The sequence below is a fragment of the Pleurodeles waltl genome, chromosome 4_1 (assembly GCF_031143425.1).
Source record: "Pleurodeles waltl isolate 20211129_DDA chromosome 4_1, aPleWal1.hap1.20221129, whole genome shotgun sequence".
NCBI classification, from domain to species: Eukaryota; Metazoa; Chordata; class Amphibia; order Caudata; family Salamandridae; genus Pleurodeles; species Pleurodeles waltl.
In genome coordinates, this window is record NC_090442.1 from 29,230,871 (window position 1) to 29,248,425 (window position 17,555).

Below are 17,555 nucleotides of genomic sequence, written 5' to 3' on the forward strand. Positions count from 1 at the left end.
AACAAATCCTCCACCGTCACGCTGACAGAAATACGCCCACACTATCACGACACACGAATACACGCAGCGGTCTTTCAACCGCGGTATTCCATTGGCGGTACACACCGCCGCGCTTAAAATACACACACTATTACAAAACACAGCCACATTGGACAAATCGAAATACACACACCTGATACACATACACATACCACTCCCACACACCCAATACAATATAAAACACACACCCACAACAACCACAAACCCCTACTACCAAAAATTCAGAAAGAAGGCCAGAGAGAGACAGCACCAGCAAGAACAACAGCATCAACACGCACACAACACCATCACCCACATAACTTCCACGCACCTCACACAACACACCACTACATATCAGCACACTTATCACCACACACTCCACCCCCCACATCACCTACACCACCCCATGGCACGGCAGAGACACCCCAGGTTCTCGGAGGAGGAGCTCATTGTCTGGGTAGAGCCACAGCTATTCGGAGCACAGGTGCAGCACACCTCAATAGCAAGGAAGACGGAGCTATGGCGAAGAATAGTGGACAGGGTCAACACAGTGGGACAGCACCCAAGAAACCGGGAGGACATCATGAAGAGGTGGAACGACCTATGAGGGAAGGTGCGTTCCGTGGTCTGAAGACACCACCAGGCGGTTCAGCTAACTGGCGGAGGACCCCCACCTCCTCCCCCACAACTAACAACATGGGAGGAGCAGGTCTTGGCGATTCTGCATCCTGAGGGACTCGCAGGAGTAGGTGGAGGAATGGACTCTGGTAAGACAAATCTTAATTATTACATCCCCCACCCTACCTGCATTCCAGCAGATACCCCCACCCTCACCCTCACCCCCAGCACCCCAACTCCTCACATATGTCCCAACATCACAAACCACACATCCCAACACCAAGCCCTGCATGCAACACCAATGCATGGGCACCCATCACCAATGCATGTCCACTGCACATACCCATACAACCCCCTAAACCATCATCACACAAGGTCCCATACAGGAATGCAAGCACTGGGTACACAGTCACCCACCCATTGCACACCATGACACACACAGATGTAATAACCATCCTTTTGTACCCCTGCAGGACCCCTACCCAATGTCACCGGACAGGAGGGTCCACACATGTCCACACCACCAACAGAGGCCCACAGTGATGACAGCAGCTCTGTCCAACTGGATCTAGATGACCAGCCTGGCCCATCGGGGACCTCTGGACAGTCGGTTCCTCTCACCCAGTCACAGGCCACCACAGACCTTCCCCCCTCTGGAAACACCAGCACAGCACCCACCCAGCAGGCCCATACCTCCGTCCCCAGGACACGTCAATCAGCTGTGTGTTCACCACTATAGGGAACCCAGGATAACCCACCACCCCAACAACAACAGGGACCTGGGGGCAGTGGCAGTGGGCACACGGTCCAGGGGACGGAGGCCCAGGAACACAGGGGAACTGGGAGGGCTGCTGTGCGACAGGGGGCGGACAGGCCAAGGGAACACACTCTCCATGAGGCCCTCTCCTCCATCATGGGAGACGATGGCAACAGTACTGGCCAAGTTTCAGGAGACCCAGCGCCTGCAGGAGGAACAGTATATGGGCTTCAGGGAAGAACTCAGAACCATCCGCTCCACCCTGGGCACCATCGTAGGGGTGCTGAAGGAAGTACTCAACACCAGGAGGGACACATTGTGGCACTACAAGGGGCCCCTGACACTAGCATGGACAATGAACTGCCCACCACCTCCGCCGGCGCTAGTGGACAGGACGTCCCGCCACAGGACCACCACACCAGCACCCCACCCCCTGCAGAGGGAGAACCACCCCGCAAACAGTCCCTGAGATCCAGGAACAGGACAGAGCATGATGCCAAGACCCCCGCCAAGAAATGAGACCACCCTGATTGTCATCCTACTGTCCCACTTTGTCACCCTGTCCATACCTAAACTGCCCCAGCTCCACTTCCTATGCCCATTTGGGCAATGCACCTGTGAGACTAATAGACTGGACTCTGCTATGGACATTCCTCCGCCATCACCCCTCACCATTTTGCTACCCCCTCTAATTTTGAGCACTAAAATAAACACCCTTAAAGCACAAAACAATCTGGAGTCAGTCTGTGATTTCGAAATAGTGTATTAGCAACTACAGTGACAAAATGCTCTTTCAATTGTAATGTCAACATACCTATGTCACACAGCTGTAGTCCATGAGGAATCTAAGCAGATATCACACAGTGGGACCCACATCTGTGAAATCGTAAGGAAAAGTGACAACTCAGTGGCCATACACTGGGTGAAAACAACAGACAGTAGAGAGGTAGTAGTGTTAAAGTACATGTAGTAGGCAGGTCTGTACTCTTACCTGTGTCTCACTGGAAATATTGCTGGATCACTGAGTCCCTGTTGTTCATGTCTTCTTCCTCTGCTTCTTCGTCTTCACTGTCCACAGGCTCCACAGCTGCCACGACACCGCCATCCGAACCATCCTCCTGCAGAAAAGGCAGCTGTCGTCGCAAAGTCAAGTTGTGAAGCATACAGCAGGCCACGATGATCTGGCACACCTTCTTTGGTGAGTAGAATAGGGATCCACCTGTCATATGGAGGCACCTGAACCTGGCTTTCAGGAGGCCGAAGGTCCGCTCGATCACCCTCCTAGTTCGCCCATGGGCCTCATTGTAGCGTTCCTCTGCCCTTGTCCTGGGATTCCTCACTGGGGTCAGTAGCCATTACAGGTTGGGGTAACCAGAGTCACCTGCAAATGGCGAGGGACAACTGTTAGACACACACTAACTTGTAGGGATATCCCCAGACCCAGACAACCATTCCCACTGACTTGCTTCCAGATGCTCACCTAGTAGCCACACACGGTGCCTCTGGAGTTGACCCATCACATAAGGGATGCTGCTATTCCGCAGGATGTAGGCGTCATGCACTGAGCCAGGGAACATGGCCTTCACATGGGAGATGTACTGGTCTGCCAATTATACCATCTGTACATTCATGGAATGATATCCGGTTTCTGTACACCTGTTCACTCCTGTGGGGGGGGACCAAAGCCACATGGGTCCCATCAATGGCACCTATGATGTTGGGGATGTGTCCCAGGGCATAGAAATCACCTTTCACTGCAGGCAAATCCTCCACCTGAGGAAAAACGATGTAGCTCCGCATGTGTTTCAGAAGGGCAAACAACACTCTGGACAATATGTTGGAAAACATAGGCTGGGACATCCCTGATGCTATGGCCACTGTTGTTTGAAATGACCCACTTGCAAGGAAATGGAGCACTGACAGCACCTGCACTTGAGGGGGGATTCCTGTGGGATGGCAGATTGCTGACATCAGGTCTGGCTCCAACTGGGTACACAGTTCCTGGATTGTGGCACGGTCAAGCCTGTTTGTGATAATCAGATGTCGCTCCTCCATTGTCGACAGGTCCACCAACGGTCGGTACACCGGAGGATGCCGCCATCTCCTCACATGTCCCAGCGGACGGTGCCTATGAAGGACAACAGCGAGCACAGAGTCAAACAACTCAGAGGTACGTACACACAGTTTAGCCAGAACACCAATCATACACAAAAGGTGGCCTGTATGTGTGTTGAGTCTAGGCCTAGGTATGTGTGACGCAGTTGAAAATGAAGCCATGTGGGCCCCTGAAATGGCGGCTGCCTGACCTGTAAAGTGGGACAATGGGATGTGAGGTAACTGCGCTGGCATTGTACACCGTCGCGGTAGGCAGTCGATGACCGCGGCGCAATGCTGCCATGGATACATTGGACCCTATGGGTCCCAGGAGCCAATGACGATGTACGCCGGCGGTGAAGGTACGCACCGCCACGGACGTGACCGCCATTTTCCATCTGTTCAATCACTCGATACCTGATCTTCGACAGGAGAGGACCTACACTGCAAGTGCTGCTGTGACCTCGGTCTGGAAGAGACAATGGCTCGAGTGTCTGGGGAAAGGGCCCCTGCCTTCACATCGGAGGAGTTGGAGAAGCTCGTGTATGGGGTCCTCCCCCAGTACACGCTACTCTACGGTCCTCCAGACAAACAGGTAAGTACACAGGGAGCATGTTGTATGGGCTATGCCTGTGTGGAGAGGGCTGGATGTAAGAAGGAAGGACGGAGAGTGCTGCGTGCATGAAAGACGGTGAATGCATGTGCCACATTGCAAGGGTAGGGATGGGGGCCAATCTCTTTGACGGTGCAGTTGGTAATAACTTCTCTTTTTCCCCTGTACATTTCATGTAGGTCAGCGCCCACCAGAAAAAAGAAATTTGGCGTGCCATCGCCAAGGACGTCCGGACCCTGGGGGTCTACCACAGACGGAGCACCCACCGTCGGAAAAGATGGGAGGACATTCACCACTGGAGCAAGAAGACGGCAGAGGCTCAGCTGGGGATGGCCTCCCAACGTGGGAGGGGTGCCCGTCGCACCATGACCCCCCTGATGTTCAGGATCCTGGCGGTGGCCTACACGGAGTTGGATGGGCGCTTGAGGGCATCACAGCAGCCACAAGGGGGTGAGTACACTCTCATTCTGCTGACTTTGCACGCAGTGGAGGGGTCTGGGTGGGGGAGGTGGGCTGTGGGTTTCCCTAGGCCAGGGCGAGTTCCGTAGGCAAGGCCCCTCCGTAAGGCAGGCCATGTGGCACCACACCCCACCTCTGTAGACTGCCAAGTACACCTAGTCATGCCCCTGTGTCATCTATGTGTGCAGATGTCGTCCATAGCCTTGTAGGCCATTTCCCAGGAATTGAACAGTGGAGCCCAAGAGCGTGGCGTAGTGCAGGGGGCTTCTGTGTCTGTTGTGTCTGCCAAGTGTAGCGGTAATGCATGCACTCAACATGTCTTTCTTCTGTCGTCCCCCCCCCTTTTTGTGGCCTCCCTGTTCTTTTGTGCATTAGCATCATCAGGCGGAGGAGCAGTGGCACCCAAGCACGAGGGACCTGCATCCCACATGGCCCTGGAGGGCGAGACTACGGACTCAAAGTTCACCAGTGGGACGGAGGGCGAGGGGAGCTCCACGGCGGGGACAGGAGCTGACACCAGCGACACAGACTCGTCCTCTGATGGGAGGACCCTTGTAGTGGCGGCAACATCTGTGCCCCCCGCATCTACAGGTACAGCCGCCACCCCCCCTACCAGCACCGCCCTCCCAGCAGCCCCTCAGCCTTTGCCCCGTGCCCGCTCACCCAGGAGGGTGGGCATCTCCTTTGCCCCAGGCACCTCAGGCCCTGCCCCAGTCACCCTTGCTGCCCTCAGTGAAGAGGCCATTGTCCTCCTCGGGTCCCTCACTGTTGGGCAGTCTACCAATTTGAATGCCACCCAGGGTGTAGAGAGGCAGTTGCAACAAACTAATGCATTCCTGGAGGGCATTCATTCTGGTCAGGCGGCCCTTCAGCGAGCTTTTCAGACTCTGGACTCAGCACTGACGGCAGCCATTGTCCCTGTCTCTAGCCTCCCCCCTTCAACTTCCTCCACCCAGACCCAATCCCCTCTACCTCAGCCTATCTCAAGCACACCTACAGACCAGCATGCACACACGTCAACACACAAGGGAAGCTCTGGCAAACAAAAGCACCATACATCCCACAGGCACTCACGCAAGCATCACACACATGCAGACACACCAACATCCACTGCCTCCACTGTGTCCCCCTCTTCCTCGTCTCCCTCCTCCTTCCCAGTCTCGTCTACACTCACACCTGCATGCACTACATCTACAGCCACTATGTCCCTCTCCAGCACACCCACCACCACACCCCGCTCACGTGCAGTCACCACCCCCACTACCATTCACACGTCCCCTGTGTCCTCTCCCAGTGTGTCTCTGACGCCCCCTCCCAAGATACACAAATGCAGGCACACACCCACCCAACAGCCATCCACCTGACGACAGCCTCCAGCGCATGCACCTTCACCCAAAGTCACCAAACGTACACCTCCTACAACCACCACCTCTCCCTCCACTCCCAAACCCCCCCAGCTACCCGTCCCAGTGTCTCCAAAAAACGTTTCCAGTCCACCCTTGACCTCTTTCCCACACCTCCCCCACCCCTTCCGTCTCCTAGGGCCCGAACTAGCACCTCAGCCACAACATCTCCGGGACCAGTGGTGCCTGTAGTCACTGGAATCTGGAGTGCACCAGCCACCAGGGCAGCCAGTGTGGCACGGAGCCACAGCACAGACAGTCCCCCACCTGTGAAGCATCAGAAGTTGGCCAGTGCCCGGCGGGAGAGGGGGAAGACTCCAGCCACCAAAGCTGCTCCCAGGGGTCCCGGTGGGAGTGTGGAGTCAGCTGTGACACCTTCCAAGGTGGGGAAGGGCCACAAGAAACCCGGCAAGTCTGGGAAGAGCAGCACGGCGGAGAAGACCGCCATCATCCCCGCTGCCCAGGAGGCCACCTCCAGCACAAGCCCAGCTGCCCAGGAGAGGACCGCCAACACCAGCCCAGCTGCCCAGGAGGCCACCGCCAGCACCAGCCCAGCTGCCCAGGAGGCCACCGCCAGCACCAGTCCACCTGCCCAGGAGGCCACCGCCAGCCCAGCTGCCCAGGAGGCCACCGCCAGCACCAGCCCACCTGCCCAGGAGGCCACCGCCAGCACCAGTCCACCTACCCAGGAGGCCAGCACCAGCCCACCTGCCCAGGAGGCCACTGCCAGCACCAGCCCAGCTGCCCAGGAGGCCACCGCCAGCACCAGCCCAGCTGCCCAGGAGGCCACCGCCAGCAAAAGCCCCGCTGGGCCATGAAGGACCGCCAGCAAAAGCCCCGCTGGGCCATGAAGGACCGCCAGCAAAAGCCACGCTGGGCCATGAAGGTCCGCCAGCAAAAGCCCCGCTGGGCCATGAAGGACTGCCAGCAGCTGAGACCCTGCAATGGAGACCGCCATCTCATGCACTGCTGAACAGGGCACCGCCATCTCAAGCACCACTGAACAGGGCACCGCCATCTCAAGCACCGCTGAACAGGGCACTGCCATCTCAAGCACCGCTGGCCCATGAGCGGCAAGGGCACTGACGCAACTGAGTCCGTCACGGGGTGAATGATGCACTCTGGGCACCATTCCCCCTCCAGAACCAGTGGAGACTGTCATCCACTACCTCTGTCCTTAGCAGGATGAAGCACTCTGGGCACCATGCGCCCTCCAGAACCAGTGGAGACTGTTATCCACTTGAGAGACTGTGGCTTTGCACTCCCCAGGATTGAACAGTGGGCAAGCCACCCACTGTAGAGACTTGAGAGACTGTGGCTTTGCACTCCCAGGATTGAACAGTGCGCAAGCCACCCACTGTAGAGACTTGAGAGACTGTGGCTTTGCACTCCCCAGGACTGAACAGTGGGCATGTGGCCCCCTCGTGGATTTGGCGTTGTGCACTCAAGCGGCTGAGGTGCCCCCCCTTTCGCTCGCCCTGAGGTGCCTGTTTAGTTGCTGTCTGATGCCCCTGCAGTGTTCTCTCCGTCATGGTCGGGGATCTTGTGTGGACCTCGCCCATACCGTGTGGTCCCAGTGTTCCACTGACTTTCTTAGAGCACTACCTGGATTACTATGCTTGGTATATATTATGTACATGGTGTATATATATATTTCTGCCTACTTGCTTTTAATATATTACAATGGTTATCCTCATTTTCTATTGTCTTTGCATTCTTCCGGGGGGCTTTGGGGGTGTAACTGTGATGTATTGATATGCATTAGTGTGTGTGTTGTAGTGGGTGAGGATGGGGGTGTTGCCTGTGTGTGTCCCTGTTTTTTGCCTCCCCCCTCCCCTGTGTCGTAGGTGCAGTACTCACTGTGGTCTTCGCCGCTGCCGTTCGTGCTCCTGGTAGAGGAGCAGGAAGACTATTGCAGGAAGAATTTGGAGTTCCGGGTCCATGGCGTCCTCGTTCCTCGTGGGGTGTGTAGAGGTGAGCATTTTCCCTTCAGGATTCCTGTTTCCGCTGTGTTTTTATCCACGGTGAATCCGCCCCGGAAAAGGTGGCGGATTGGCCTGTCATAATAGTGTGGGCGGTACATTGTCCTCCACCTGTCTGTTGGCGGTGACCGGCGTCCTGTTTGTTTGTACCGCCTTGGCGGTCGGAGTGTTAAAGTGGCTGTCTTTGTTGGCAGTTTCCGCCACGATCGTAATTGCTAATTTTTTACCGCCAGCCTGTTGACGGTCTTACCGCCGCTTTAACACCGACCGCCAGGGTTGTAATGACCACCATACTGTTTTAAACAAACAAAACCACTGAAATATACATGTAACTTTGACTCGTGCCCTAAAGTAAATATAACTTGTACCCGGCCATGCACAGTGTTGTCATCATTGATGTCATAAAACATGTCATAAGTGATGTAATATGGGAAGTAATTAGCAGTTCATGGCGAGTGCACAAGTTAAAGTTACATTAGGGCACGAGGTAGCAGAATTGCCTAGCTCAAATAAACGTAGAGGAGATAACTGGAATGACTGTCTTCTGCTGGTGACAGACACACCAACACCTCCTCCGATTGACTCAACACTGGACAACATTAGTAAATCTTATATCCTGTTTGAAAGAACTGGATAAAAGATTTGCCCTTCCTATAGCAGTTAGACAAAGAGCCTCATTATGAGTTTGGCAGTCGGAGGAGCCGACCCCCAAGCATTTTACAATGTTTCCTCCGGGCTGACTGGCGGGAACACTGTATTATCCGTTCCCACCAGGCTGACTGGCAGGAACAGTGCTACGATATTGGTCTTGGCTCCCTTAAGGAAGCTGAGGCCAATTCCATAGCACAACAGCACCATCGGAATGTGCACTGTCTGCCCATCCCCTGGCACTGGCTTTCCACCAGCCATTCAATCGCGGGGTGATCACCATGGAAAGACTGGCGGAAAGCTGAGATGTCATCAGCCAGGCGGTGTTGAGTTCAGCGCCGCCAAGGCTGAGTACAACTCAGACCACTGTCAGCCCATCGGGAACCATGTTCCTGGCAGGGGCTGGTGGTCCACTGGTGGGTCCGCCCGCCAGGGTTATTATGTAGCGGTCTGACCCCCTAGAGTGTGGCGGTCTGACCATCACTGCAAGCATTATCTTAGAGATAATCCCCCTCACTATATAGGGAGCACCTATATGGGCTATAGGTTGTTTAAGCTTGAATTTTAAAAAGAATATTCCCCATTTGGTGTTCCATCTCTGCATCCATTATTCAACATGGCTAATCAGATGAAGGCAAGAGCCTGGCCCGCACTTTTTAGAAAAATGTGCTCAGATTTAACCACCAAATACAATCAAGAAACTGCAGTCATTACTTAGTTTCTTTAACTTTGGCAGAACATACATTCCAGATTATGCTCAACGCATCAAACACCTCTATGATTTAATTTGCCCAGATTTTTCAAGCAATAAAATCGGACAGTTGAGCACACGCACATCCTTAAAGGGTTGCAGCAAGACATGCTAGAAGCAAAACACACACACACGACAGCAAAACAAATTTGGTCATCAGAATAATAGCTGGTGCCATTGGGTTCACGTATGTCACCTTTAACAAGGGTGACACAGAGCCCATAGCATACACATCACATTTGTACTCAAACGCAGGACAACGTTTTGAACCCAAAGAAAAGATTCTGACTGCTATACAGATGGCTGTCATAAAGGAGAGGCCACATGTCCAAGGTAAACGCATCATTGTAGTTACCCTGGTACCAGCCCTTGAGGCCGTCACCAAAGCAAGCATCCCTAATGCTAAAGCATTACACCTACGTTGAATTCAATGGGCAGCCTCCGTGGCTGCCACCGATGTTGATTACATCTTTGATCCAAAACTTCAAACACAAGAGTTTCTCCAGTAGGAGCAGGAGTACCCCACTCCTCTAGATATTTTGCCACTTAACAGATACCAAACTGTCATTTACACTGATGGTTCAGCACAACCAGCTGTAAGTATGAAACATCAATCCTCAGCCGCTGACTGTCAGCCGAGTGATGGGGGAAGGTGTATCTCACCCTCAAAATACCAACACGCAGATCCTGAGGGACAGCACAGTTGGCTGAGCATAAAGCTCTTATGTTTGCACTGGAACATATGGATCCAAAACAGCTCACACAGATTATGTGTGATTCGTACCAATGTGTCCAGTCATGCAATGATTATCTCAACCACTGGTGGTTGAACGGGCTCATAGACTCAAAGGGGACACCATAAACCACAGAACTCTTTGGGGGAGGGTGGCTGATCTTACGGATAAGCTACCAGATACTCATGTAGTACATGCACTGGGCCATCAAAGTGTAGGAATACACGTTTTAGAAAATACTTTGGCTGATGAAGCTGCCAAATATGCAGTAGCTTTGGCTTCTGTTGCTGCAGTGACTCGTTCTCACACAAGATTGGATAGTGAGATTCAAGCTACTGTGAAAGCTTCAGCTGAGGGCAAGTCTCTTCCAAAAGCATACCTTGCAAAATATTCATACCACATCAGTGCACATAATATTGCCTTTGCGACAATTCCTGGGGTGGTAGATCGAGTGATCCCCAACCAAGACCAGAGTTTAGATCTCAACAATGCAGCGCATGTCTGCCCATGCTAGTCTGGCGGCCACAATATCATTTTTACAGAAAAATTTCTGGTGGCCGTGTCTATACAAACAGGCCAAGCAATATGTCCTTTGCTGTGAGATTTGCCAGCAAATAAAGGGCTCCAACATCAAATGCCCTTCACAGACATCCCTTTTAGTGTCCAATAGGCCACTACAATGTGTGTACCAGGAACATTGTGGTACCTTACAACCAGACGGTGCATACAAATACATCTTAGTCGCTGTTGATTCTTGTTCTAGATTACTGTGGGTATGGCCACAGCAGTCGGCTGACACTTGAACTGTTACTAAAGAACTTGCTGGTCTTTATCGGTACATATGCGGTTGCAGCTTTCCACTTGGACCAGGGCCCTGCTTTTGCCTAGGACATTCAGGGACACCATGAGGGCATTGGGTGGGCAATGGGATTGCCTGACTGGGTCTGCATGACCGCACGGTCCATGGCTGCCCGGGAGGGAAGTCAATGGCGTCTGGAGCCTAGAAGAATGGCCCAGACAGCTGCCAAGGAGAGGGGCAAGGGGTGCAGGAAACGGGTCCCAGAAATTCCCGCTGTGAAGGTTGATGGGGTCCCCTGAGCCAAACCAGGGAAGACATTGCTGCCCTAGGTGACTTACCTGAGCTTGCTGGCTGGCAAGTTGAGGGTGGGACAACCAGGGAGGAATTCTGCAAGGCACAGAGTGTCACTCTGTTGAGGGCTTGAGGCAACAGGCCTCAGCCCAAGCAGCAGATTAAGCCTCTAGGGGTCACCTTATCTACTGGGAGCCTAAGGCTCTGGGTACTGGGGCAGCACGTGTGCTGGTGGTCCCCCAGTGTTACTGAGCCTTCCTACTGGGCCTGGCTCACGGCATATTTAGGACAAGACAATGCCTTTGCCAGGCTTGTCACCCACTTCTATAGGCCCAGAATGCAGACAGGCTCAGATACATTCTGTAGGTCCTGTCCCACCTGCCAGGCCAGTGGGAAGACCGGGAAAAAGCTAAAGGCTCCCCTGATCCCACTCCCCGTCATTGGCACCCCCTTTGAAAGGGTGGGCATCAACGTCATTGGTCCATTGGACCCCAAAACTGCCCTAGACAACAAGTTTATCCTGGGTTTGGTGGACCATGCAAGCCACTACCCAGAGGCAATCCCTCTGAGGATGGTGAATGCACCAGTGGTGACCAGAGCTCTGATGGGGATCTTTGCCCGTGTGGGGTTCCCCAAGGAGATAGTGTCTGACAGAGGCACTAACTTCATGTCTGGATTTTCAACAATTGAGGGACATTACCAGTTCTGGGTAATGCCTTTTGGCTTGAAAAATGCCCACGCTACCTTCCAGTGGTTGGTTGACGGGGTCCTGGCTGGTAAGGATGCTTTCTGCACTGCCTATCTAGACAACATTGCCGTCTACAGTGCCAGCTGGGAGGAACACCTGCTACACCTCCAGAAGGTGGTCCAGCCCCTGCAACAAGCAGGACTGACAATCAAGGGCAGTAAGTGCCAGATTGAGCAGGGTTCCATGGTGCACTTGGGACGCCTAGTAGGTGGTGGCCAGATGCAGCCCCTCCAGGCCAAGATTGAGACAATCACGCCTGGCAATCACCTAGAACTCAAACTAAAGTGAGAGCCTTCCTAGGCCTCACTGGTTACCACCGCCGAATTGTTAAGGGTTGTGTCACTGTGGTGGCCCCCTTAACTGAGCTGACTTCCTTGAAGCCTAGGTTGGTGATCTGGACAGAGGCTTGTAAGAAAGCCTTTGATTCTCTCAAGGAAGCCATGTGCACATGGCACCCGTGCTCAGGGCCCCTAATTACCCCAAGGAGTTCACAGTGCAGACAGACTCTTCAAAGCATGCCATTCAGCTGAATGAGGAGGGCCCGACCAACCAGTAGCCTTCATTAGTAGGAGGTTATTACCACGGGAACAGAGGTGTAGTGCCATTGAAAGAGAAGCATTTGCTGTGGTCTCGGCACTGAAGAAGCTGAGTCCATACCTTTTTGGGACTCACTATTGGGTTTGGACAGACCACAGGCCCCTCAAATGGCTCATGCAGATGAGGGGCGAAAATCCTAAACTCTTGAGGTGGTCCATCTCCCTACAGGGGATGGACTTTACAGTGAAGCATAGTTCAGTGACTGACCACGCCAATGCTGATGGTCTCTCCAGATTCTTCTGCTTCCAGGGGGTTGAATAGCTCTCCCTACTTTGAGCTGGGGGCGACACATGTTAGACCTGACAGCCTTGGGGTGGTCATCCCCCAATGTTTTGTCTGCCTCCCTCCACCTTTCTGAAACTATTTTAGCTGGTTTTAGGAATCTGCTCACTTGCTAACCAGTGCTAAAGTGCATCTGCTCTCTCCTTTAAACATTGTAACATTGGTTCATCCCCAGTTGGCATATTTGATTTACTTAGAAGTCCCTAGAAAAGTGCACTACGTGTTCCCAGGGCCTGTAAATTAAATGCTACTAGTGGGCCTGCAGCACTGATTGTGCCACCCACATAAATAGCCCCTTAACCATGTCTCAGGCCTGCCATTACAAGACCTGTGTGTGCAGTTTCACTGCCACTTCGACTTGGCATTTAAAAGTACTGCCAAAGCCTTAAACTCCCCTTTTTAGGGTTGAGCCTGTGTTGCATGCGCTTGCACATGTGTATCGCTTGCGAGACGCTTTAATAGTTAGAAAAGGGATTGGAGCCCCGTCCATGTCACGTCAGTTTCTTTCATTGGTTCGTAGGCTTGCCTTTTAAAATTTGCTTGCTTTCATTAGTGGAAGGCATGCATACGTCATGCCTTTTCCGGTGGTTATCCCTCCTTGAGCACAGCGACGAAGTACTGAAAACATACGAGGCTCGCTGTTTTCCATCCGGTTTGTGGACTACATTTTATCTTTTTTCTCAGCGCGATCTTGCTTGGCAGAAGTCGAGCGCTTTGCATGACATCAAACCTGTTACATAGTTAATTGCACATTTGCCGGTTACGTAGATAATTGCACTTTTGCAGATAGGTTTCACTACGAGTGAACTGTAGCAGCGCGATCACGCTTCCGTTACATAGTTAATTGCACTTTTGTGGGTTACGTAGATAATTGCACTTTTGCCGATAGATTTCACTATGAGTGAACTGTAGCAGCCAATCGCGCTTTTTTCCCGTTTAATTTGGCAAGAAAAATCCAAATGGGACTTTACAACTGATAATAGCTCTAACTCGGAGAAATGTTAGACCTGTTGCATTGCAAATGCTTGTTCTACATACAAATTACCCCTAAGGAAGGCCCTAGGTAACCCATAGGGCAGGGTGCTATGTAGGTAAAAGGCAGGACATGTACATATGTGTTTTATACGTCCTGGTAGTGAAAAACACCTAAATTCGTTTTCCACTACCATGGGGCCTGCTCCTTTCATAGACTAACATTACGATTGCCCTCATATACTTTTTGAGTGGTATATTCTGATCTGAAAAGGGTAACCAGGTCATATTTAGTATGGCCAGAATGGTAATAGAAAATCCTGCTTATTGGTGAGACTGGATTTTATATTACTATTTTAGAAATGCCACTTGTAGAAAGTGAGCATTTCTCTGCACTTAAAACCATCTTTGCCTTACAGCCTGTCTCCAATCAATGCCTGGTCTGTGCTGGTTGACAGCTATCTTGTGCATTTCACCCAGACAACCACACCCACAAACACAAGACACTCAGTCACATCTGCATACTGAATGGGTCTTCCTGGGCTGGAAGGGTGGAGGGCCTGACATTTACATTTCAAAGGCCAGTGGCCTGCCCTCACACAAAAGACTGATAATCCCCCACAGGGAACCTGGCAGACAGGACTAGGCTGAACAGGCAACTTGTGCACTTGTAAACCACTCTTTGAAGTCTTCCCCACTTCAAAGGCATTTTTGGGTATATAAACTGGGTCTGACCCTACCAACTCAGACACCTCTGGACCTACACCTGAACTCTGTCAGAAGACCTGCCTGGCTGCCCAAAGGACTCTCTGGACTGCTTTTCTGAGAAGGACTGCTGCCCTGCCGTTGCCCTGCTGCCCTCTGACAGTGCCGGAAGGACTCTGCCTTCCCCCAAAGTGATCTCCAAGGGCTTGGATTGAGATTGCCTCCTGTTCTGAAGTCTCAGGGACAGCAAAGACTTCAACTACTGGCTTTTTGCTAGTACTTGTCTCCAGCAACGCTCTAATGACTTCATAAATGCCAGTGACCCCGCAGCCTGTTCCTGCTTTGTGGACCTCGCTGCACGCAATGACTGATGTCTGACTTATTCCGCTGACGTCACTCAGGGTCATCACAACACTGCGAAGTCCACACATCACGTCCTGACGGACCAGAACCAGCAACCCCGCCGGATCACAAAGAATTGACACATCATGAACAACGCTGCACCAGCTCCCCCTGCATCCAGACAGAACCAATGCAGCGCAGAACTGACGCCTCATCTCCTCGGAAGCTGTAAGGGACTGATGCCGTACAGACTCCAGCAGTGCCTCTTTCTGACTCCATGGGATGTCTGGGTTCTTCGTTTTCAAAATGTACTGTAACTGGGGGTCCTTGTGACTCTGTGACCGGCACTGTTGGAGTATTGGGAACGACTCCGCCAATTACGGTGTGATAGCCCCAGTTGGAGCTATTGTGTTTCTAGGCGCTTTAGTTGGATTTAATCTTTGAAAACTCCTAACTTCACTTTTGTACATTGGATTTTCATGGTTTCAACAGTATTTTATTCAGATACATATTCTCTATTTTTCTAAACCTGTGTGGTGTCTTTTTGTAGTGTCTTCACTGTGTCATTGTATAAGTTCTGCACAAATGCTTTACGCATTGCCTTCTGAGTTAAGCCTGACTGCTCAGTGCCAAGCTACCGGAGGGTGGGCACGGGATAATTTAGATTGTGTTGTGACTTACCTGACTAGGGTTGTGGTCCCTACTTAGACAACGGTGTATACCTCTGCCAACTAGATACCCCATTTCTGACAATCACCAATACAATTTAGACAGAGAGCATGTGCACTTTAGCACTTGTTAGCAGTGGTAAAGTGCCCACTGTCCTAAATCAAAAAACAGGACAGAAAAAATAGGAGACAGGAGGCAAAAAGTTTGGGGATGGCCCTGCAAAAAAGAACCAACAGTTGCGACTTGTTGTAGGAGTGACTCCGTCACATACAAACAAAAGAGCTGTCATCCCTAAACCATCAGTCTCACTAAGGAGCGAGAGTCCAACTTCAACAAAGGACTTACTGGAAGTGAAACAGGTGTACTCCGAACTTCTACTGAAGATGGCTATGTTATCCAGGAAAGGAGCTCTGAAGACCTCCAATCTAGCCAAAACCTGATTCACCAGCCTCTGGAAGGTGGTGGGGCATTTTTCCGGCAGGCATTACCTTGAATTGGAAGTGGCCTCTGGTGTGGAAAATGCCAAACTCAATGTAGCCCCCTCAGTAAGGGGAATCTGCCAGTAGCCTGAAGTCAATACAAAAGTACTCAGGATCATGGCAGCTCCCAACTGATCAATGAGCTCATCATTACGAGGAATGGGTGGCCTAATTGAGCCCCCTGTAGTCCACACAGAACCGGAGTTTTGGTGTGGTGTCCGGTGGGGCAGCCTTTGGAACCAGCATCACTGGGCTGGACCAGGGACTACCAGAGGGCTTCCAGATCCAGCATCTTGAAGACTGTAGGAGGCTGGCCTGGCTTATAGTTGGCACCTGATGGTACTTACACCGTGTGCCAGGTCTAGTTATCCCTTATTAGTAGATTAGTAGTGTTCTAGCAGTTTAGGCTGATAGAGGTAGCTATAGCAGAGCAGCTTAGGCTGAACTAGGAGACATGCAAAGCTCCTACTATCCTACTTATATCATATAGCAGTATATCATAAGAATCACAATACTCAGAGTTACTAAAAATAAAGGTACTTTATTTTAGTGACAATGTGCCAAAAATATCTCAGAGGATATACTCCCTCAGGAGGTAAGTAAAATACACAAACTATACACACAAACCAAAATCAGGTAAGTAAACAGTTGGAAAAGTAGTGCAAACACTGTAGAATACAATAGTGTGAGAAAGTAGCCTCTTTCTAGCCTTGTTACCCCCACTTTTGGCCTGTTTGTGAGTGTATGTCAGGGTGTTTTCACTGTCTCACTGGGATCCTGCCAGCCAGGACCCAGTGCTCATAGTGAAAACCCTATGTTTTCAGTATGTTTGTTATGTGTCACTGGGACCCTGCTAGTCAGGACCCCAGTGCTCATAAGTTTGTGGCCTATATGTATGTGTTCCCTGTGTGATGCCTAACTGTCTCACTGAGGCTCTGCTAACCAGAACCTCAGTGGTTATGCTCTCTCATTTCTTTCCAAATTGTCACTAACAGGCTAGTGACCAATTTCACCAATTCACATTGGCATACTGGAACACCCTTATAATTCCCTAGTATATGGTACTGAGGTACCCAGGGTATTGGGGTTCCAGGAGATCCCTATGGGCTGCAGCATTTCTTTTGCCACCCATAGGGAGCTCTGACAAATACTACACAGGCCTGCCACTGCAGCCTGAGTGAAATAACATCCACGTTATTTCACAGCCATTTACCACTGCACTTAAGTAACTTATAAGTCACCTATATGTCTAACCTTTACCTGGTAAAGGTTAGGTGCAAAGTTACTTAGTGTGAGGGCACCCTGGAACTAGCCAAGGTGCCCCCACATTCTTCAGGGCAAATTCCCCGGACTTTGTGAGTGCGGGGACACCATTACACGCGTGCCCTACACATAGGTCACTACCTATGTGTAGCTTCACAATGGTAACTCCGAATTTGGCCATGTAACATGTCTATGATCATGGAATTGCCCCCTCTATGCCATCCTGGCATAGTTGGCACAATCCCATGATCCCAGTGGTCTGTAGCACAGACCCTGGTACTGCCAAACTGCCTTTTCAGGGGTTTCACTGCAGCTGCTGCTGCCAACCCCT

At 51.6% G+C, this 17,555-nt stretch overlaps 1 protein-coding gene across 1 annotated transcript in view; it reads left to right on the top strand.

Moving 5' to 3' along the window:
* Positions 1-17,555, top strand: part of LOC138287307 (zinc finger protein OZF-like) — a 67,213-nt gene that overhangs the window by 35,941 nt on the left and 13,717 nt on the right. The gene's annotated exons all lie outside the window — the stretch shown is intronic.